The sequence below is a fragment of the Sus scrofa genome, chromosome 2 (genome assembly GCF_054392235.1).
Source record: "Sus scrofa isolate SSC_HxYL_T2T_F1_AM1 chromosome 2, Sscrofa_HxYL_maternal_Yorkshire_Landrace_v2.0, whole genome shotgun sequence".
Taxonomy (NCBI): Eukaryota; Metazoa; Chordata; class Mammalia; order Artiodactyla; family Suidae; genus Sus; species Sus scrofa.
Window position 1 is genome coordinate 107,647,605 of NC_139384.1, and position 24,321 is coordinate 107,671,925.

The 24,321-nt window shown below is 35.0% G+C and overlaps 1 protein-coding gene across 10 annotated transcripts in view; it reads right to left on the reverse strand.

Moving 5' to 3' along the window:
* Positions 1-24,321, reverse strand: part of LOC110259422 (endogenous retrovirus group K member 9 Gag polyprotein) — a 789,250-nt gene that overhangs the window by 481,173 nt on the left and 283,756 nt on the right. Inside the window, exons 5-6 of one of the 10 annotated variants that reach the window (XR_014838260.1) lie at positions 8,363-8,456; positions 1,684-4,414 (exon numbers count right to left, since the gene is read on the reverse strand). The exons of 8 other annotated variants lie outside the window; for them this stretch is intronic. The gene's annotated coding sequence lies outside the window, so the exon portion shown is untranslated. Of the gene's footprint in view, positions 1-1,683; positions 4,415-8,362; positions 8,457-24,321 lie in introns of those variants that run through there. One more of the 10 variants, XR_014838258.1, reaches the window with a different exon arrangement.

Genomic DNA, 24,321 nt, shown 5'->3' on the forward strand with positions numbered 1-24,321 from the left:
ATAGCTATTATAATTGTTGTTATTTATATTACTAAGAGTAGTATGCTGCTGATCAAAATAATGTGAAATTACTGATGACCAACTCACAACACAGATATAAAAAAAAAAAAAAATCCTTTCAATTTGGTGTCAATGAGGTACTGTGGCCAGTAATATCATCTTGTCTTAAAATTTAATTCAGTGGGCACTGCCAATTACAAGGTAAAAAATACTCTCCATTAATGGAGAAAATATAAATGAATTAAATATTAATTTGAAATATATTTGTATTTTATTGATTTACATGTATTTAGAAAAAAACACAGTACATTTTCATGTTAGAAATATTTATTCAGATTACAAAAAAAGGCTTGTTCACATATGGATTGGTGGTCCCCATCCAATAACTCCGTCACTCCTCATGGTCCCTTGGCACCCAGGCTAGGAATCACCAGTGTTGGTTAAGGTCAAAATAGACAGGGGAACCTTACACTTACTACTCTGCTTGCCAAGTGGAAATGTTAACCTGCTCTTTCCCAGGATTTTAGAAAAGCATTTAAAGATATTTCACAAGATAAATGGAAAGGGGATAAACACAAGGCCTTAAGAAAAATATACTTCTGGTACATTTATTAAGCACTTGGATCTGATGCATGACGCCTGCTTAAAACTCAAAGAATTATCACAGGCTTTGCCGAGGAAGAAAAGACAAGAATTATGACTGCACACAGGCTCATACTTCAACAAGTCAATGTTTTTAAATCAATGAAAAACAATCCAGTGATTGTGTTTTCTTCAAAGAGAAAGCAATGTAAGATAACATACAGTATTTCAAGCTGTTCAAATTACTGATGTCAGGGGGGCAAGATATATATCCATTAAAACCGAATAGTTGTTTCAAAGTATGTTGGCCAACAGAGATAAAGAGTGTCTCTCTGAAGCGAATATAAAATTATTTATTTAGAATGTTGGGCTCTATTAACACTTTCAACTAAAAGTACCTCTCACTTATTTTAGGAATCTTCATTTTGTACTTTTATCCAGAATTTCTTGTTAGCCCACCCAAATCATTTGCCACCTCAATAAAGAAGCATATGCATAGGTATCAAAGTATGCACACTTCTGTAATAAGTTATCTGATGCTCTCATTCATATTGATAAATTCATCCTATTGAATGAGTTAATTGCAAATAAGTAAAATGTGTTGAATGCAAAGTCTACTCTCACAGGGGTATTACATCATCAATACTACTTCCAGGCTGAAAATTAATGGGCCATGTTTAAGAGCATTATTATTTGAGAGAAAGAGGCACATGAAATTTTTCTTTCTTGATTCTTCTTTCATCAGTATTTTCATTAATAAACTTGAAAAAATAAGTTTGATATATAAAGTACTAGATCATCATCTATTTGTCCTCAAGGCTCTGCATCCCCCTCATCAATGAAAATAATCCTCTCTTCTTTAATCTGTCTAGAAAGTTCAAGGTATCTAATGTGATACCACAGAATATTGATCAATTAAAAGCATATAGGAAGAAATATGCTCTATGGTTAAAACAATACTGTGGTATACTTAAAGGAATATAAGCTTTTTAGTTAAAGAATTGGTCAGAAAAAAACAATTATGTTTCTAATTCTTAAACCCTGCAATTTGAGATGATATATTGGAGTCACAGAATAAAGTATTAACCAAGAATATTAAAATTTTGACAATAGAAAAAAGTGAATTTTATTTATTTTTTTAATATAATGATTTTTATTTTTTTCCAATATAGCTGATTTATACTGTTTTTTCAGTTTTCTTTTTTTTTTTGTCAACAACCAATGCTTCATTTTTTTTTCTACTGTACAGCATAGTGACACAGTTACACATACATGTATACATTATTTTTTCTCACATTATCAGCCTCCATCATAAGTGACTAGACATAGTTGCCAGTGCTATACAGCAGGATCTCATTGATAATCCACTGCAAAGGTAATAGTCTGCATATATTAAACCCTAACTTACCAGTCCATCCCATTCCCTAATTCTAATCACAAATTTAATAACAATGCTGATATATATATCTACAATGCTTTCTATGCATTGCCTATTTTCTTCATATTCACAATCCTATACTTATATTGATAGCCATTTATGCTCAAGATCACAGAATTGCAAAGTACCTAAGCCAGGAGGATTTAGATTCAGGTATGCAAACCTTGAAATCTGAGACTCTAACTACTATAGCACATTATACTATGAAATCTTGCTCTTAAATTTAGACTTGTTTCTTCCTAAGTATTCTCTATAACAATAAAAGTAGCATCACCCCTGAATTAGTCAAGCCTTAAACCTAGGCATTACTCTTGACTCTTGTCTTTACTCATATTCTACATTTAACCTATCAACAAGCCCTGTCAATCACCCTCTTAAAGAAATCATTTTTTGTTTCCACATCCACCATCCTATCCTGAGTCATCATTTTCTCTCACCCAATACCCATATCCTAACTTGTCTTCCTGCTGCCATTCCTGCTATCACCCGCAGCAAATTGGTCGTATATTATAAATGTAAATCAGATCCAGCTCCAAAGTCTTCCTTCTATGCTTAGAATAAAATCTTAAGTTTCTATACTAGCATATCAAAGCCTTGGTGTACTGGGTTCTCTCTCTCTTCCTATAAACCTCAGTCACCCTCTAGACTCACTCTTTTCTACAGGGAGCCAAACATTAACATGCTAAGTTTATTCCTATCTGTAGAGTCCTTGTACTTGCTCTCACCTTTCCCCGGAATACTCTTCTCCCTCTTTGCCATGTCTAGCCCTGTCTTACATTCAGGTATCAATTTAGATGTGACCCTACCCCTACCCCCAAGGAACATCTTTCTGACACCCAAATCTAAAGTAGCCAACCAGTCACTCTCTATTCACCTTGCCTTCTTCTAATTCTCTGCTTTCATTTCTCACAATTGGCATTTTCTTGTTTTTGCTGGTTTGTTTACTGTTTCCTCATTCCCCCCAAGAATGTAATGTCTATAAGACACTGTCTAATTCACTGCTGGATTCCCAGTGCCCCAGAATCCACATGCCCAGTGAATATTTGTTGAATGAATCATGAATGAGGAAGGCTACTTCTTGCCTGTAGAACGTTTTAATTGATCGCCTGCACAGAATGAGTCCACTGATACCGACAGTGACTATTTACCATCCTCCTAATCTACTTATTTATAGATATTATAACCCTCAGTCTAAAAAAAAAAAAATTCACTTAGTTAAAATTAGCAAAGATATTGTAACTTTCAATCTAAGGAAAAAGTCACTTTGTTAAAATTGACACCCTCCCCCAGTGGATTACATTTTGAGCTTTAGCAGTCATTTATACCTTGACTTATATATCTTAAGATATAAGTTATGTATCTTAAGATAGGGATGAGAAAACTTTTAAAAATGAAGCTATTAAGTGACTGAAAGTGAGGAAAAGGAAAGTAGTAGTTTGAAGACACACCTGATGACTTCAAAGATCGTCTCAGCTTCTGTCCTGAATAGGAGCTTTGCCTAACAAGCAAGTTCTGACGCAGACTCAATGTTTCTCAGAAACAGTCTTCAGTTACTGACAAAAGATGGCCATCTGTTCTGATACTAAAGCCAAACAAAGGGGAAAAGAATAAAATACACTACAGAGAATTTAGATTAGACATGAGGAAGGATGCCTACACAGAAATGTGGGCTGTTATACAATGGAGTAAGTTTCCAGAGAAGAATAGTTGTGAATTCTCTTATATGGAACCTTTTAGAACATATTCGGATTTGTATGAGCAAAGGAGATTTAGGGAGGAATTATTCCTTAAGTCAGGAAAGTGGGCTTTATTCCTGTGTTCTTGTGAGTGATTTCATTTGATATAGTGACTAAAGATACTCAAAAGATCTTAAGCAGTTGGAAATCCAGGGTGAAGACTGCATGTGACAGACATAATGTTTTCAGGGCTGTCACTACATGCCACAGCAGAATGGAAACCAAAAACTCGAACTGAGCACATAAAGGTTTTGCCTGAAGTAACTTACATCAGAAGTCACCTCTTGTGTGACTACGGAGTCTGAGTGGTCTGCAAGAGAGTGTCAGTAGAGGGCACAAAGTAAGAGAGAAGAGTGCCAATGACTTATTAATTTCACTTTTCCAACTTTCTCCATACAATATTTCTCCTTTCTTCAAATCCTCTCCCATTTGAGTATCTAAAACACCTCCAACCCAGTGAAGTTTGAGTCCATGATGCAAAATTTTTCTTCTGTTCTTCTAAATACCCAATGTGCTCTCTATTTCCAGTCCAAATGGAAGCTCCAAAGAATGGTCCAGGTTCTCTAAGATCCCAAGGGCAAGGGTCTACTCATTTTGGTTGTGAAGCTCTGGAAAATGTGTCCTTGTTCTTGTCACTGTTGATGTTTTGCTTTCTTTTCTAAAAATGTGAAAATACTGTTATCACCATATTCTATCCCATCTACATGACCACCTTATGACCATGTACTTAGTTTACATTTCATTACATTCTAAGCTTCTGAAGGCCAAATGATGTTCAGCATGTTTTCTCAATTAAGCTTATACAGCAGTTGTCATCAAAAAGCTTGCAGTTGTGGAAACATACTGACTAGAAAAAACCTGCCCCACAGACAATGTAGGCTAGTCTGACTGCAGAACATCTTGTAACAGAGCATATAACATAAATATGCTCTGAAGAATTTTTCATTTATCACTTTTGTTACTCTATTTTACATTTGTACAGATTCTTAAATTGATTGGCTCATTAAAATAACAGAGTAGTAGTTAAAAATTAATTTAAAAAGGAGAAATAATGATAAAAATGATGAATCAAATTACAGTCCCTTGTGCTCAAAAGCATAAAAATTATGTTGACAACCAGTAACAAAGTAAACAGAGGTACATTTGCTACTTTTAAATATAACATGGGAAATATAGTTTCAATAAAAATCCTTCCTCATTTTTAATGTTTATAACTTGAATCTTTTGTAGTTGTGTTTGCACTTAATTTATTATGTTTAATATTATAGTTGCCTAAAATATATACTTTGTTTTATGTTTTTACAATATTTAAGAAACTTTATATTGAATATAATTTAAGTTCATTTTAGAGGTCAAAGAGTTTTTTTGGTTTTGCTTTTTGTTTTTTCTCTTTAAAAGGTGGTGGTAAATTATCTAAGATTATAAACACTAGAATAACTGAGACTCGTATGTGTTAAAAGCAAAATGACATGATTATTTGACTAAAATAGCCTATACTGGAGTTCCCACTGTCACGCAGTGGAAACAATCCAACTAGGAACCATGAGGTTTTGGGTTCGATCCCTGACCTCGCTCAGTGGGTTGGGGATCCAGCATTGCTGTGGCTGTGGTATAGGCCAACAGCTGTGGCTACAATTTGACCCCAGCTTGGGAACCTCCATATGATGCAGGTGCAGCTCTAAAAAAAGACAAATAAAATAAAATAAAATAAAATAAACTACACTAACTCCAGAGAGTCGCTATGATTTTTAAGAAGCCCTGGTAACTGAACAAATCTTCACTTGGGGCCTCATATCTTCACAGGAACCCTGTGAAAAACCTAACTCAGGGCTGTCACCAGCTAATTCCCTGGACCCTCACCCACACACATTAAAAGGATGTTGATATATCACATTTACTCATTACAACTGGAAGAATATTCAGAGCCACTCTGGCACTAAATATGTGTCAGTAGTTGTCACTGATTAGTCAGTTTTTTTAAGTACAAAATAAGATTTTATAGACATATTTGTCCATTTTGTGCCCAAGTTTTAAGCATCTGTATGTGTATGATACAAGAAACTTCATTTATCTAAAGAGTCAGAAGACTGAACTCTTGAGATATACTACCTTGAGATCATATCCCAGTTACCCTGCTTTCTGATTATGTGACTATAGATAAGTTATTTAAATTCTGGGTACCTCAGTTTTTCACTATAAAATGGGAATGGAAATATCTCCTAGGGATAATGAGGAGGTTAAATGAAAGAAAATGTGTGAAGCTAGAATCCTTCCTAGATACATATTAAGAGTTCAGTAGATGTTAGTTGTCTTATTATCATGATGATTGCCTTAATTATTGCTATTTTCATGATCATTATATAAGTAACAAATGTCCACAAATATTTAGTAGGAATTTCTATTTGTAAGACATTGTGTTAGCAAAGAGGACAAAACTCAAGTTCTGCTCCAGAATAACTTACAAACTAATTGGAAAATTTAGATATGTATCCAAGCCAAAAGAGCAGAGAAAGCAGAAATTAATGTGAGAAAGATGAAATGTGGGAAGAATTTTGGGAAGTGTGACATTATTTGTTACCTACATAAATGAGAGAAAATCAGAGATGCATCATGATGGAGGAAATAGTTGTGCTAAAACTTGAATGACTGAAATATGAAGATAAAAAGAAAGGGCTTTCAGGTAGATTGGAATAGCCAAATAAAAGCATGAAGGTAGAAAATTATTGGAGCATGCTGTCTAGATATGAGTTACATACTGTGCTAAAGCATTAAACACCCAGAGAGAGGCAACTTGGAGATGAGTAAATACAGATTGGGGTGAAGGTGGATGACATAGTAGAGATCCCTAGTACCTTGTTAGGTTTGAGCTTGATTTGAAAGACCACGAGAAGACAATAAGGGGTTGTGAAAATGGAAGTACTGGGGGCAATATGGGCTTTAAGGTGATTAGCAAGACACAAGGCCTTGGTTTTCAAAAAGTTGTCTCCAGTTCCATAGCATTAGCATCATCTGGAAATCATTAGCAATGCAAATCCTGGGGACCCTTCTCAGACACACTGAATTTGAACCTCTAGGGATGCAGTCCAAATTTCTGTGTTTTAACAAGTCCTCCAGGTGATTCAAATACAAGCTCACACCTGAGAACCACTGCTGTAAGGCACAGAATACATTGGAAGGGAAGAGAGCAAGAGGTCCATCCTCCACAAGGAACCAAAAGAACCAGCTAGCAGGCTATTGAGGAGGCTACTGAAATCCCACCTAAAAAGAAGTGAGGGCCTGAACTAAATCAGTCAGAACAGAGGAAAGAGGGTTGAACCAATGATACTGTAAAGAAATGAAGTCAACATTTTTGGCATTTGTTAGTTTTTGCCATCATTAATTAAAGAAAAATGATTTATTGAAAAGATAACCCTTAACTTGATCTACATATTATGTTTTATGTCTGTGAATATGAAAGTGGGCTAATGTGCTAACTTTCCCATGCAACTTTAGAATTGTAAATTCCATCAAATGAGAAAAGTGAGAATATTCTGCTGCATGGCCACTGAAATTAGCATACTAAGTTTTGCATGAATTTAATGATCTCTGTTATCAATAAATCTAGAACTACCAGAACTCTCTTGCTAAACTCCAACTCTATATGGTTCCACACTGTGATTTTTTTAATGGTCTTATTTGTTCATTATTTCAATTTTTCATTATACATTGTGCCATTTAGTATTCTCCATGATTATGTTTTCACTGAACAGATGCACTACGGTTTTGCTGCACCAAATTCTATGATCCATAATTAGATGTCAATATGTTTTCTTTATGAACTAAATACATTTTTAGTTACTTGGACATTAATTAAAATCACATGCTGGATTGTTACATCCTTTCAACACATTTTTGAGGAAATATTTTTGGTTTACTTGAATGCTTTAAAACATTCAATTCTATACTATATAATTCTTCTTTCCATAAGAACGAATACTACAGCTAATATATAAATATTAATTACAGAGTTACACCACAAAAGCCATTAATGAGACATAACTACTCGCATGCAAAAGCAATGACATATGATGATTTAGGAGAAAAGAGTAAAGTTTTTTTTAATTTTTATTTTTTAAATAGATCATGATTTGTATTTATTTTCATGGCAGCTCTAGGAAAAAAATAAATGAAACAGAATTTCAGAATAATGACAAATAATAAACAATACTGAACTACCATGGAATAAAAGCAAAAATAAATTTCGCAGAAATTCATATCTAACAAAAAGAGCCAGGATGGCAAGGTGATGAAGAGCTCACTCTCATTAGTCATATTATATTGTTCCATTCTGAACATTCTAAACTCTTCATGAATTGGTAAGATGCACTCATCTGATGGGAAAATTGAAAACAGGTTTTCCAAAGGAGGAAGAGAATTTTCCTAACCTCTAACAAAATGTTGGAAAATATAACCCCAAAGAATTATTCCATTTATGGCAAATGTAGTCTAGAACTAGCCAGAAGTTAAGGGAGAAAGAAAAGTAAGCATATATGGAAATTATTCCAGCATGCCGCATGCTTCTGTCATTGTATCTCTGATACTCTAGTATTTCCCTATTTAGGGTTACCTGCAGTTCATGTGAAAATTCAGCAGTTATAAAATTCTCAATGCAATTGGTATAATAGAAGCTACTATGTTCCCAACACCAGTCCAGATTCTGCCTGAAATAGAAGGGGACACAAAAGAGTAAGTTTGTGATCTATTCAAAAATTTGTTTATCCAAAAGAATTCCTCCCCTTGGGATTTCTATTGCCTTATTCCAGGGAATATCACACATGGCACACTGAGATGTATTGGTTGTCTGTGAAGTATCCTGGACTACGTATATCTGTATAAAATGGGATGGGGAACAGCCGGGAATTCCAGTATCTCAGCTTATTTTTAATGGCGAGGTGGCATTTTGAGAATGTTTCAGTAAGGGCTAGTTACAAGAACTACATCTACTAAACACACAGCCAGACTTTATCAATGACATCTAAATGCAATCTTAACAACAAAGTTCAAAAGCTTAGAAAAACATTTCTGCCCTGATGTTTCCAGGAGAGAGCAGTAGAAAATTATTCTTTGTTAATGTGAAATTATTGTTTGAAATTTGTCTTACATGAAGGGGAGTTTTCATCTTTACACTCAAAATAGAACTCTTCATGTTACATATGCAGAATCTCATGCCCCACCTCAGACCTGCTAAACTGCAATCTGCAGTTTGACAAGACGTGTATTTTACACTAGAATTTGCAAAGTACTTCTCTAAGGCTTTTGGTGAGTCACAATAATGTGCTCATAAATCATATGGTCTGTTATATTCAATAATACCTAAGGTATTTGAGATGAGAGATTACTAGAAAGAACAAAATACTGGGGCCATATGCTAAAAAATATACTCATTATATACTTGAAGTTCTAATGTTAAAAGATACCCTGTATTTAATATAGCGATCCTCTCTGGGAAACAAACATTGACTGTCTTTTCCACTTTGCTCAATGAAATGCCATCTAGCCCTCTCTGAGACTAACTTTTCATACAGGGGTAGCTCTTTTTGGCCTCTGCCCTGTACTACTCTCCACAGTCAGGAGTTACTTTCCTATATTGCTTGCCCGTGTTGAAATCACCCTCATCAAGGAAAATTACTAAAACCAGTGGTACTTTCTTAGTTTTCTCTAAGTTGTACACCAATATTTACCAGTCAAAAATTAAATAGTCAGACTTCCATTTCTGGCACTAGGGCACACCCACACTCTGAAAATGTTCTAAAAATGTTAATAAGATATTTCTTAAATCCTTTAATTCATAGGAAAATAAGGAATATTCAGAGTAAAACCTAAGTGAAGGTGGAAAATAGTGTTAAGAAGATCACTGAAGGATTTCATCCCGAGGGATTTTCTAAAAAAAGTAAACAATGTTTCTTATTCACGGCCTTCAAGGACTCAAGGGACAAGAGGCCAAGGTCAAGGCCAAGGCCTGTTCGGGGTAAGGAGACTAAGAGAAAATTCTTAAATAGCTATGGCCTCAGAGGTCCAGCCTTCATAGCAGAAGTGAGGTTAAAGATATTTGCCTGAGATTTCAGAAGCAAAAATTAGTTTTCACATGAGTTTGTAGCATAAATACACACGCAGGTACTCTAAAAATTTAAAGACAAAACTTGAATTTACATTGGTCTCAAACTAGGTAATATAGACAGATACCACACAAATACAAATAGAAATTCTCTCAATGCACCTAACTTTATCCTAGACTGATATATCCCCTACAGATGAGATTCTAAGAAATATAAGATCATAGTCCAAAACTGTATAACGCCCCCACCTATCAAGAGACATCAAAAGGGAAAAAAAATATAAGACTAGCAGGAGTGGATTTACCAATATAAAGTATTAAAGAAACACATCAAATATATTGTACAAATAAAATAAATAGAAAATACAAACAGAAAAGTCAACAGATTTTAAAAAGAAATAACCAAGTAGATTTCAAAAAGAACCAAAGAGAACTTAAGTAAATTAAAAATAAACTAACATTAAGAGTTCCAGTCATGGCTCAGTGGTTAACGAATCCAACTAAGAACCATGAGGTTGCAGGTTCGATCCCCGGCCTCACTCAGTGGGTTAAGGATCTGGCATTGCCATGAGCTGTGGTGTAGGTTGCAGACATGGCTCAGATCCTGCATTGCTGTGTCTCTGGTGCAGGCTGGTGGCTACAGCTCCAATTAGACCCCTAGCCTGGGAACCTCCATATGCCACAGGTGTGGCCCTAGAAAAGACAAAAAGACAAAATTAATTAATTAATTAACATTAAAATTTTAGCAGATAGAGTTCCCAGGTGGTCTGGTGGTTAGGATTTGGTGCTTTCATCACTGTGATCCAAGTTCAATCCCTACTCTGGCAACATCAAGCTGTTGTATGATGTGGAGGGAAAAAAAGTTAGCCAATAGATTTAATAATTGATCAGGGACAGATTTTTAAAAACAGATCAGGAACACATCAATAAACTGATGAGGAGTCTAAAAGAAAATCGCTAAAAATCTGTGACATATCCCTAAAGGCGCAATTTCCACAGTAAATGCAAAGTTAAAAACAGAAACATGGAGTTCTCTTGTGATGCAGTAGGTTAAGCATCTTGCATTGTCTCTGAAGCAGGCCTTGGTTTCTGTTGTGGCATGGGTTCCATCCCTTGACTGGGAACTTCCACATGCCATGATTGTGGCCAAAAAAACCCTCAAAAAACATAATTTAAAAAAGCCAGTTTTCACATGCATTGACAGTCTTAATTCACACAACTTGTATGCTCTGAAAAACTCAAGCTAAGATTTGAGTGTACAAAAACATACAGAAGAAGTGAAAAACTATCAAAGTATAAGCAATATTTGAAAAGAAAATTTCTGAGACTTATATGATACAAATGAAAGACATCAATCCACATATTCAAAAGCCCCAAAATTCCCCTTACAAAAATGTAAAGAACTCTTCACCCAGGTTCACCACAGTGACACTCTAGAATACCATGACAAAGAGAAAATTCTTATGTGAATTAAAAAGTTGAATTATTTTCCAAAGAGTTAAGTATAGGCTGATCATTGACTTAAGGCCAGTATTCAACAAAAGTACATGTTGAATGTGATGGGAAAAATAATTGTGAATAATTACTTCTGTGAATTCAATGTTATAGTTTTATAACATCAGCAGTAAATAATTTATTGTGAAGTTAGAAAATATAGAACCAAAAATCACAATGTCAAAATCATTAGCATTGGAATAGGAGGTATTGAAGTTAAGCAGTGCTAGGTCTTCATATTATCAGAAAAAGAGAAAACATAATGCTTAATATTAGATGTTTATATATTAAATATGCATGTTAAAATGTCTAGAGTACTCATTAAAAAATTATAGTGACTGGAAGCACACAGACTATGTTGCAGATCATAGTGTAATTAAATTAGAAATCACTAACAAAAAATGACTAGAATAACCATGTTTAGAATTTTAAAAACCATACTTCTAAATAATGATTCAAAAAAGGAAACATAATAAAAATCATATTATGTTTAAATCCAAATGATAGTAGGATATTATGTATAATTATTGTAGTGTACAACTAAAATAATATTTAGAAAGAAATTTATGTCTTTTAATTAAAAATGTCAGATGATCAAATAAGATTTACAAATAAGAGTAAACCTTAAAAAAGGAAACATTATTGTAAAGCAAAAAACAGAAATCAGTGAAAGAAAATATATGTAAAATAAATCAATAAAGAAAATTTCTCACTTCTCAAAAGCTGTAATAAAATTGTCAATAATGTGGCACAAATAATAAACAAGTTTAAATGAAAGAATTCCTAGAATAATATAACTTAAACTGCTTAAAAATGAAATAGAATGCCTTCAGAGTTCTAGAACCTGTAAAAAAAATTAAATTTGTAGGTAAATCCTTTCTATAATGAAAAACTCCATGTCTGAAGAAATTTATCACTGAGTTCTTCCAAGCAGTTAAGGACCAAAATAATTAAAATCCTGGAAATCTATTCTAGGATATAATGAAAAATTGGAAGACTCTGCAACTTATTTTATAAGAATAGACTATCCTGGGATATAAACTGAGACTAGGACAATATAAGAAAGGTAATCTCATAATAACTGGTACATAAATTGAATGTATAAATATGCAAATTAAATTTAGAAATGCATGAAAAATTATGACTGAGTTATATTATCCTAGGAATTTAAACCAAAAAAAATATTTTTGGCCACACCCATGGCATGTAGACATACCTAGGCCAAGGACTGAATTCATGCCCTGGTGGTGACCCAAGCCACAGCAGTGACAATGCCAGATTCTTAACCTGCTGAGCCACAAGGAACTCTTACCCTAGGATTTTATAGTTGCCTTTACATATATAAAAAAATTATTGTAATTTACTACATAATAAAGTAAAGGGAAACTGTATAATCCTGTCCATTGGTTTTAGGAAAACTGCTTAATAATTTAAGAATTGTATATGGTTAAAAAAATCATTGGAAATTCCCTTCGTAGCTCAGCAGAAACAAATATGACTAGCATCCATGAGGAGGCAGGTTTGAACCCTGGTGTCACTCAGTGGGTTAAGGATCCGGCTGGTATTGCCATAAGCTGTGGTGTAAGTTGCAGATACTGCTCAGATCCTGTGTTGCCATGGCTGTGGTGTAGGCTGGCAGCTACAGCTCCAATTCGACCCCTAGCCTGGGAACCTCCATATGCCATGGGTGTGGCCTTAAAAAGACAAAAAAAAAAAAAAAAATTCTTAGCACATAAGAAATAGAAACTTCCTTGAATGGATAAAGGTAGTTCAGAAAAAAAAACTATAATAAACATCAGTCTCAAATGTGAAATAAAGAAAACTTCTCCTCCTATGGCATCAGGAGCAAAATAACATTTCCTGTTATCACTTCTATTCATGATTGTACTAGTTATTATGGCCAGCAAGGTAAGCCATGAAAAAGATTCAAAGTATAAGCATTGAAAATGAAAAATATAAAGCTTTAATTAGTACATATTTTACTACCTATCTACAAAGCCTAAGAAGACCAATAAATTTATTATTAGAATTGATTAGAAGGCAAGTTTAACAAGCTAGAAAGATACAAAATAGCTGATAAAAATCAATTACATTTTCTATATCCTAGCCACAAACATAGAAGGGACAATATTTTTAAATGCTGTTTAATATTTTATAAACATGAATGTAGTCTGAGTAATAAAGATAATATTCTGTAAAAATTTTGTAGACAAAATTATAATATTTATTAAAAATTAAATAAAACATAAACAAATAGAGCTGTTCATAGATTGGAGGATTTGATACCATAAAGATGTCAAATCTCCCCAAATGTATTAACAAAATTCTAAAAAATATATGATTAAATTTGTAAAGTGGAACTTGACAAATTGATTAAAATAGAAAAGCAAAGGTCTAAGAATGTCTAAGACTCTTGGATAACATGTTGGAATGTATCTCTTAACAGATAGCAATAATTATTTTTGAATGACTGAAATTAAGACCGTGTGATATTACCCCAGAGTCTGAAATATAGCCTAGTCAAAAAAAAAAAAAAATTCCAGAAAAAGACCCACACGTTCAAGGAAACTTGATTTATGAAAAGATGATATTTCAGATAAAAAAAAAACATGGCATTTACAATAAATAGTACTGGGGCTACTGGTATCCACATGGGAAAAAAAAAATAAAACTGGATTTTTACCCCATACCCTTCACAAAAATCAACCCTGTGGTATTAGAGACCTAAACATGAAAAGCAAAATTATAAAAATTCTATAAGATAATATGAGACTATTTTATAAACTCAGTAGTAAAAGAGCTTTTTCAACCCTTCCCCAAAATGTGCAATCTATACATATTAAGACTGAAGATTGAACCACATTTTTTTAATATGGTGGCACCCATGGCATACAGAAGTTCCTGGGCCAGGGATCAAATTCAAGCTGCAGCTGCGACCTATGCTGCACCTGCAGCAACACTGGATATGTTAACTCACTGTGCTGGGCTGGGGATTGAACCTGTACCTCCAGAGCAACCTGAACTACCCCAGTTGGATACTTAACCCACTATGCCACAGCTGGAACTCCTGAACCATCTTCTAGTTAAGCAGTTCTGTTAAACAAAAGGCACCATCCAAAGAAGAGAAAATGTTTTCAACATTTTCATATAACATATAACCAAAGAGTAGGATCCATAATTTCCAAAGAACTCCTATTAATAAAGAAGTGGGAGTGCCCTTCATGGCTCAGTGATTAACAAACTGGACTAGGATCCATGAGAACGCTGGTTCGATCCCTGGCCTTGCTCAGTGGGTTAAGGATCCAGCATTGCTGTGAGATGTGGCGTATGTTGCAGACACAGCCTAGATCCTGCATTGATGTGCCCATGGCATAGGCTGGCAGCTGTAGCTCCAATTCGACCCCCAGCCTGGGAACTTCCATATGCGGCATGTGCAGTCATTTAAAAAAAAAAAGGAAATAAATAAATAAGAAAATGTGTGAAGAATTGAAGAGATGCTTCACAAAAGAGAATATGCAAATAAGTAATAAACAAATGGAAAGTTAATAAATTGCATTATTTTTCAGGGAATTATAAATTAAACTATAATAAGATAGAACTACATATCCACTAGATTGACAAAAAAATTAATTCTGACAATACCAAGTGGTCACAAGTTTGTGATGCAAACAAATATTTATTGATGTGTATACTGCTGGTCGCTGTGCATACTGTTAAACTATTCTGGGAAATAGTTTGAGATTACCTAACAAATTTGAATACACATATTTCTTTTGACATAAAAATCCCATTTCTAGGTTTAAGTCCTAAGGAAACACATATATACACCAGGGGAACATTCATAAAAGCACAGTTTATAATTGCAAATGCACATTAAAAATATAATAGATAAATAAACCAGGGTGTGATCATACAATGGAATGCTGGAGAGCAATAATAGTAAGTGAGTTAAGGGACTTTCTGTTGTGGCTCCGCAGTAAAGAATCCAACTAGTATCCATGAGAATGTGGGTTTGATCTCTGACCTCCCTCAGTGGGTTAAGGATCCGGCACTACCATGAGCTGTGGTATAAGTCGCAGATGTGACTTGGTTCCCAAATTGTTGTGGCTGTGGCTGCGGCTATGGCTGTGGCTGTGGCTGGCAGCTGCAGTTCCAATTTGAGTCCTAGCCTGGGAACATCCATATGCCACAAAAAGCAAAAAATGAAAGTGAATTAATTACATTTACCTGAATCAATGTCTAAATTTCTAAAGCCTAATAATGAGTGAAAAAAACCAAGTCACTGAACACATATAATACTTTTCCATTTATGGAAAGTTAAAGACAACATGCAAAAGCAAGTTATATGTGATTTAGTATTACAAACACATGGTTAAAAATATAAAGAAAAAACAAGGAAATGACAAACACAAAATCAAATTTTTCATGGTTTTCTCTGAGTTACATAGGAATGCAATAGATTCAGAAAAAGGAACACAGGAGATATCAAAGGAATAATAATATTCCATTTTGTAATTTTGTGATCCATAGATGAGCATTCTTTGAATAATAATTACCTATATTTTATAAATATTTCTTGAAATCTACTCACATTTTTAAAACAACTTCTGCAGCTCCATACCAAAAAAACAAACAAGCCTATCAAAAAATGGGCAGAAGATCTAAACAGACAGTTCTCCAAAGAAGACATGCCGATGGCCAAGAAACACATGAAAAGATGTTCAACATCACTCATTATTAGGGAGATGCTGGCTGAGGTACCACCTTACACCAGCCAGAATGGCCATCATCCAAAAGTCTACAGACAGTAAGTGCTGGAGAGGGTGTGGAGAAAAAGGAACACTAGTACACTGTTGGTGGGATTGTAAATTGGTGCAACCACTGTGGAAAACAGTATGGAGGTTCCTCAGAAAACTAAACATAGAACTACCCTTTGATCAAGCAATCCCACTCCTGGGCATCCACCCAGAGAAAACCACGACTCACAAAGACACATGTACTCCAATGTTCATTGCAGCACTATTTACAATAGCCAAGACATGGAAACAACCTAAAAGTCCATTGACAGAGGAGTGGCTCAAGAAGAAGTGGTACATATACACAATGGAATATTACTCAGCCATTAAAAAGGACGAAATACCAGCATTTTTTGCAACATGGATGGACCTAGAAACTATCTTGCTAAGTGAAGCCAGCCATACAATGAGACAGCAACATCAAATGCTTTCACTGACATATGGAATCTGAAAAAAGGACAAACTGAACTTCTTTGCAGAACAGATGCTGTCTCACAGACATTGAAAAATTTATGGTCTCCGGAGGAGACGGTTTGGGGGGTGGGGGGAAGTGCTTGGGCTGTGGGATGGAAATCCTGTGAAATGAGATTGTTATGATCATTACACAACTACAGATGTGATAAATTCATTTGAGTAATTAAAAAAATAAATAAATAGAGAGCATCCATATAAACTTTAAAAAATATCTGTTAATATATTTTAATAAACTTAAAGTTTATATTTTTTCTTTATCATCAAAATATAACAATATGGAAACATTTTCACAATTTAAAGTTTTTAATATTGTTGTACTGTTTAGAAGTCTACTGTAACTCAGAATTATCACTTTTTAAATTATTTAATAAAATTGATCATAACCAATAAAAAACTATTAAAATTATTAACATAACAGTGAATGATTTTTATTAATTCCCACATAGTCAATATAATTGGCTTTGAAGTTAATGTGCAAAATTATATAGAGTTAGAAATTGAAGATGATTCAGTGATGCATCCATCTGTATCACATCAAACACGAAAGCATTTTAAACAAAATCTCTAGGGTTGGTAAGTCTCTACTTGGAGCTATCACTGAATTCTACTTTTTCACCTGTACTTAGTAAAGGAAAAACTAGGGCCCAAAGACTGTAGGAAAAGGTCTAGATGGTGAGTAAATGTTTATCAGCAAATATGTTAATACAACAAACATTTATTGAGTACCTATTCCATGCAAGCTAATATGTCTATTGCCATGGAATTCAAAAGATACTGAAACACAAAAATACTGAAGATACACAGATCATCTTCACCTCTCACTTGGAATTTCTAAATAATTTCCTAGTTTTCCTTTCTTTCTTTTGCTCGCTCACTCTCTCTCTCTCTTTCTATCTCTCTCTCTCTCTCTCTCTCTCCCCCTCCCTCTTGCTCTCTCTAGCAACGAACCCACCAACCCCAAACACCTTCTTTGTGGTTTCCACACCTATACTTTTACTGTACAGAGCCTCACATAGTACCCAATTTATGATAACATATTTTAATGGGTTTCTCTGATCATTTTCTTTGCCAGTATCTGATGGTCCCCATTACATTCAGGGCCCATAAATTCAAATGCATATCAGGGCCAGGCAGGTCATTAGGATGAGAGAATCCTGTCAAGGGAAAGAAAAAAATGGAGAGCAGGAGCTCAAAACAAACAAAAAAGGGTAACAGCTAAACTAGCCAAGGTTGTCCCATAGGAATGGAGGCTCAGTGTTGTTCTTTCTTAAGGAAAGCGTGAAATCTGGATTTTTTTTTTTTCTTGAAATCTCCTAACTTTTCAATTCATTTTCAAAACCAGAGAAAGATTTGCTGACCTACACAGTGAAGTACAAACTCTTGATTTAGCACGCAAGGCTCTTCAAACTCTCTCTCCAAACTAACTTCCTCATGTCTCTCCCCACACTCTATGTTCTGCACTCATCCTTCCTAAACATGCCATGTCCTTAACACTTCCAAGATGGGAGCACATTTAAATAGTGGGGCAATCCCTGATTCAAGTCCACTCACCTCGAGGGTCTGCACTTAAAGCCACCTTCAATTAAAAGTCTTCCTTAACACCTACAGGACAAACTCAGCCATGATTTATTATATCTGTTTCCTTTTCTTTGTTCATATACATACAGGCTGTCCCTGACTTTCATATTTTCAGCTTCTGAACAGCCAACACTTTCATGCATTATACATCGACACTCCAAAGTGCCTTTTGTATGCCAAATCCAGACTTTCATACATCAGCAGATCAACGAACATTTTGCACTAATGTGTGGTGGCACTGCCTGACAGCCAAGAGTTCTGTTTGGGCAGTCATGCCATCTTTGTCTGTAAGAGCAGGCTTTATGTAATTATTTGAGTATTTTATGCTCTTTGCCCTTATTATTTTGCCAAAATGAGTGGAAAATGAACATTGAAAATGCTGATAATAATGATAAAAATCATAGGTCTCATGAGCTTAACACAGTTGAAACAAAGATGAAATCATTAGGCATTTCCATTATGGCACATCTTTAACCCCAATCAGACTCTTATTAGATTTAAGCTCAGTCAACTGTACTCCAATTATAAAGAAAAAATATAAGATTAAGGACCCTGTATAAAATGCTAGAAATAAATTGTTGAAGATCGTGTGTAAATGGCAATGTATAATTAGAGATTATATCATATATTTTAGATCTCAAAAGAAAAAGAAAACTCTACATAATGTGTAAGTCTATTTCTTTAACAATAAGACTCTATTATGTGTTTAAAGAATGTATTATGTATGAATCCACAGATATTTTATGGACTTTTTCATTGGGAATCATAGTGCTTTTCATTATATCCTTAACCTTTGGGTGCCCTCAATCCACCTGTTTCCTCATTTGCTCTCTCACTCACACACCATTGCGGAGTGCTAAAGAATCTAGCCTTTCTCATTCTCCACTGGGTAGGCTCTGGTTCCCAGGGGGATGCTGTGGTACACCTTCTGCCCCTGACAGAGACGGGATGACCAATTTAGAACAAAAAGCTTAGCTATAGGACCACAAATATTAGGGAATGGGAGAGAGAGTTCTAACAATTTTGACTGTATATCAAGTATTGTGTATATGTACTTTATTTAATCCTAAAAAAACTAGTCAGAAGTCATTGAACAGATGAGCAAAGTGAACTCACAGAGTTTCAATGACTTACTCAAGATCATACAAATACACAAGCAGGCAAGCTACAATTTAAAACCAACTGCATCCGTATCCAAAGAGTATCCTTTTTCAAAAACACAATGCCTCCAGTGTGCTAAGTATTACAGATACTGGTCAAAGCTATCATCAAATGATAAAATGATGTATGTTCTTCTGGTCCATACTTTAAACTTGTCCCTCTACCTATGATGATTTAACTTTCTTTTTCAGAAAGTTCTAATGTAGTCATTTATCAAATGGTTGTTTTGAATAGCTGCTACAAAGAAACATCTTATTCCTTTTCCAATCAGTATTTGTTTAATATATTAAATGTTTTACACAGATTACTTGGAGCCAAAGTTTTCTGAAATTAACTCCTTTTGTTCTTCCCAGGAGTGAACTCTGTGTTCATCTTTTCACAACCTTTCTATTCAAAGGGATTTTGAAATTCCATGATATATGCAGAAGTGATAAACAATGTACGCAGTAAAATAAAAATCATGCCTAAATCTCCTGCTCATAGTGATAAACCATGCAATGTCATGGGATCACAGTAATTTCAAATATGCTTTTAATCTATAAATTTGTGCTTAAATACATTAATGAATAATTGAGGAATCTTGTGGATCTCTTATTTCCTTGTCTCAATTTCTCAGTACCCTTTTCCTCCTTAAAGCATTGCAATTAGTTCCTGCAAATATAATAACCTGAGAGTCAAAGTTTTCCACTATCTACCTGCCCAATCCTGATAGCTTTCTTTCTTTAGTCTCACTGTAGAAATTAATATGTGCAGAGTCATTGTTCTGTTTCTGTCTTGTGTTCTGCCTCTTCTAAAACTGACAACTACCATAGGTTTTGACTCTGCTCTCTGGTTGTAATTACTTATGTGCATTTGTATCTACTTCTACTAGCTGGGTGCACATTGAAAACATTTTTGTCTTCCCTCTCAGATAGACAATGAATCTTTTTTCTGCTATTGTTGGTGCTCCTGTAAATAGCTCCTATCTTCAATCTCCTCAGACAGATAGCCCCTCAAGATCATAGAATTACCTAACTGGATGTACTTAAGAGAAACACCTCAGCTTCGAGACTCTGAGCTAATCTGTAAATGAATGTGGTACAAACACCCTACTTCCTCAAGCTGGGACAGACTCTGATGTAATTTGTGCTCTAGTGCTTCCCTGTAGGGTCAGGTGAGAGCTGAACCCTTGAAACCATGTCTCTGTTTAGTTTGTGTCCTTTCCAGATCATCTTCTCTAACTCATGTGTAGATTTCTGCTGAACATATAACTATCATTCCTAGTTTTAGACACTGTCTTAGATGAGGCTCTACTTCCAGAGAAACTGACCTAAGAAAATGCCTAAAACCAAAACAAAGATCATGTGGCTTTTTTTTTTTTTTTTTCTACAATCACTGTCCATAACCCAGTTTATTGTTGAGTGACTCCAAAATTCTGGATTGTGGGATTTTTTTTTTTCTGAAAGTCTGTTAACTGTCTGCCACATCAAACTGGAACTGAAAATGGATATTAAAATGCAGCCTGGTAATTTCATCGTCATTGCCTTTCCAACTCTTCATGTCTTAACCAATCTTCAATGTGTACCTGCTGCTCTCTTGAAATAAAAGGGACCCTGGTGATGTGTTAGGGTAAAAATTTAGGGCCTCAAAACCTGTGGGCCTATGGATGTTGTGGATCTATAGGTAAGTGAAGAGAGCTGCTTTGATAAGAAAGAAGGCTCAGGACAAGAGACAATCTGAAAAAGTCAACTCCAAAAAGGCAAAAATAAGTGCTAAACCAGAGTTTACAGTAGGATCAAGAGACAGATCATGGAGGTTTGGTAGGATGAATTCAAGGCTGAGCATGGTGCAGAGTTAGGAAGCACTGATGCTCAGTATATATACACAAGGGATAAGTAGTGACCTTTCACAACCCAGCTTTTTCACTATCTCGGGACTGAAACTCTATCTGCTTTCTTGGAGATCAATTCACTTGATAGCTCTGACTCCAAGAATGCAGTTTTAGAAACAAAGCCCTTGTTAACTACTATGCTACCAAAAGCTTGTAAACTTGTGATTAGCACCCCCAGGGTAAGACTCTCAAGGCTATTCTTCCTGAATAGCTGACCTCCTTGCTGTGAACACAGAAGAGAGAACTGGATTTCCTACACTCTTATGTGCCCTAAACTTTCCCAAACCACTCTAATCTGTTGCTACACATGTAATGATATGATATTTTATAATATGAATTAATTAACATTAACTTTGACCATTCAAGTTATTATGTACTATTTTCAATTGTATATCTGCTTCCATCTTCCTGAATTTATTATTATTATTATTAATTTTCTCTTTAAGGACACACTTGCGGCACATGGAAGTTCCTGGGCTAGCTGTTGAATCGGAGCTGCAACTGCTGGCCTACACCACAGCCACAGCAGTGCTAGAGCCCATTCCAATGCCAGATCAAACCTGCATCCTTATGGTTAAGTTGGGCTCCTAACCTGCTGAGTCACAATGGGAACTCCTTCTTGACTAAGTTAAAAGTAACTAGAAGAGCCATATAAATATCCCCTTCATATTCTAGTGTTTTTGTCAGAGCAGATCTTTTATAAATGTTTAGGATATATAAACAGTATGTTATTTATTTTGACAGGAATTATTTTGCAACCACTATGTGCCAGGTCATTTTCTAGTATAAGCGTATCACTTTGAATGATAAAAAATACAATGTCTCTTCATGGGACTTTACATTTGATTGAACACAATAAATAAATAAGCCTATAGCAGTTATGTTTTGTAATGGAAATAAAAGAGGGATGAGTAATAGAAAAGAACTGGTATAGAAGCAAAGCAGTTCGATTAGTTACAGTCCTTAGAGAGAATTTTCTGAAGAAATGGTACTTTGGCTAAGAAATGAAAGACAAGAGGAGAAAAGGTACACTAGGAGGAAGCAACAGCAAGCATAAAGTTTCTGAGATAGGAAACAGAAATGCACATATTAAAGAAGCAGACAGAAGGTCAGTGAGGCTGGAAGGCGTTGTAAGGAGATGAGCTTCTACCAGATGCAGCCAGAAAGGAAGGCACAGGCAGGTCAGGCTAAATCATGAAGCATTGGAAGATACAGCCACATGTGTCAGCATGAGCTACATAATGTGCAAGGTCCAGTGCAAAATGAAAATATGGAGCTTTCTGTTTAAAAAAAATGGGGGTAAACATGGTTTAGAGTACTAAATTATAACCCATTTGCTTTTCCCTCAATCTCTTTCAATCTGCCCAAGTATTTTTATGTGCTATTTAATGCCTTGCTGCCTTTGGCATAGGGTACTTGCTAGGCAAGCACATCGGGAGTCCCAGCACTATGCTGCATTGACCTACATGCTGGAGTCTAAGCACCGGGCCCTCACCTTCCCATGCCCCTGGACCCCTCAGAGACTGAGATGATGTAAATTCTCTGACTCAGAAAAAAAAACTGTTAATATTACCATTCTCAGTGGAAAAACTAGGTTGTGGAGGAATTAATACATTAACTAGTCGAACACAAAATGCAAGTGCTTGAAATATAATTATCGAGGTATAATACATGTAAAATAATCATATAGAGTATCCTCCCACTTACAGAAAATAGTTCATAAGTCCTGGATTTAAAGATAGTCAAGAGAGAACTGATAAACCTCTTCCCACTCTGTTTTTTTTTCCCCCTTTACTAAATTCCTAGTTAAATTCCAAGATTTCTGTTCAAGCCAGCATTTTCTCATTCAACATTTACTGAGTACCCACCACGTGCCAGGCACATACCTGAATACATTAACTCCAAAAGTGAAATGCAAACCATGCTATAACTAAAATTTAGCTTTTTACACAGTACAGTGTTTTTATGATGAGAGTTCCATATTCTCCATGAAACCCAACTTTTAAATTTAGCATATTTTAATATCCCAAACACTGCGCCATCTTATTTAACACCTCAAACTCTTAAGACAGAGGTATTTTCACTCTACAGTTACAGATGAGGCAACTGAAGATCTGAATTCTTAGGTAACTGAGGGAGCTACACAATCAGAGACTGAGCTTTCAACTTAAGGTTGTCTCAGTGTAAAGATTGTGGGTTTTTCCTATAAATCACCCTCTCTTCCTTCTCTCTCTTCTTCAGTGAATTACCTTGCCTCTTATGTCCTCACCTTCAGAAGTACTCAACAATTCAGAAATATTCATTTTTTTTTAAATGCTCATCTTGTTTGTATTTAGGTAGTTGTAGATGAGCTGTACTTCAGAATGTGTGAAATACAAGAAATTGAATGCACTTGCACATAGTATCGACTATAAACTTTAAACATAAATTTCTCACTGAAATAGTCAAAATCAAGCATGGAATTAGGTTACTCAAAGACATAAGTCTATGACTTAAAACTATTTACTACCTTATTTGCAAGGATCACATCTTCCAAAAACCCTGGCAATTGTACGTGTTTAAAGAGAGGTCTATAGATTAAGGCAGTGATTGTTCTGAATACTCAAGTCTCAGAGCATTCCCAGGGATCTGCTGATTAACCCAGTTGGATATTAATTATGAGCACATCTGCCATTCTTACTTTTTGTTCTTTTTCTTTAAATAGGAGTGGAGTAATTCAGACCTGTGTGTATGATTAGGTGTAGCTAGCAATGCATGATGAGCTAGATTTAGATACATTTAGGAAGCATCAGATAAAATGAAACAGTTTACTAGAAAACATAACCTGTGCCAGAAATTAAATGTTTAAAGGGGGGGGGGAGTTGTTTTTTAAAAAGCTCAACCTTAAATGAAATAGCATATGAGGTGGGTGAATGTGAAAAAAATAGATGGCTTCATTGTTTCTCAAGAACAAGACTATTTATAGTTCCTCTACTTTGTGACTCATCACTGTGCTGTAAAATATTTGGGGTATTACTCATAACTACAAAAAAGACATAGAATAGAATAGCTCGATGTTACGACCAAGGACAAGGTGAACAAGCTGGCATTCTACTTGT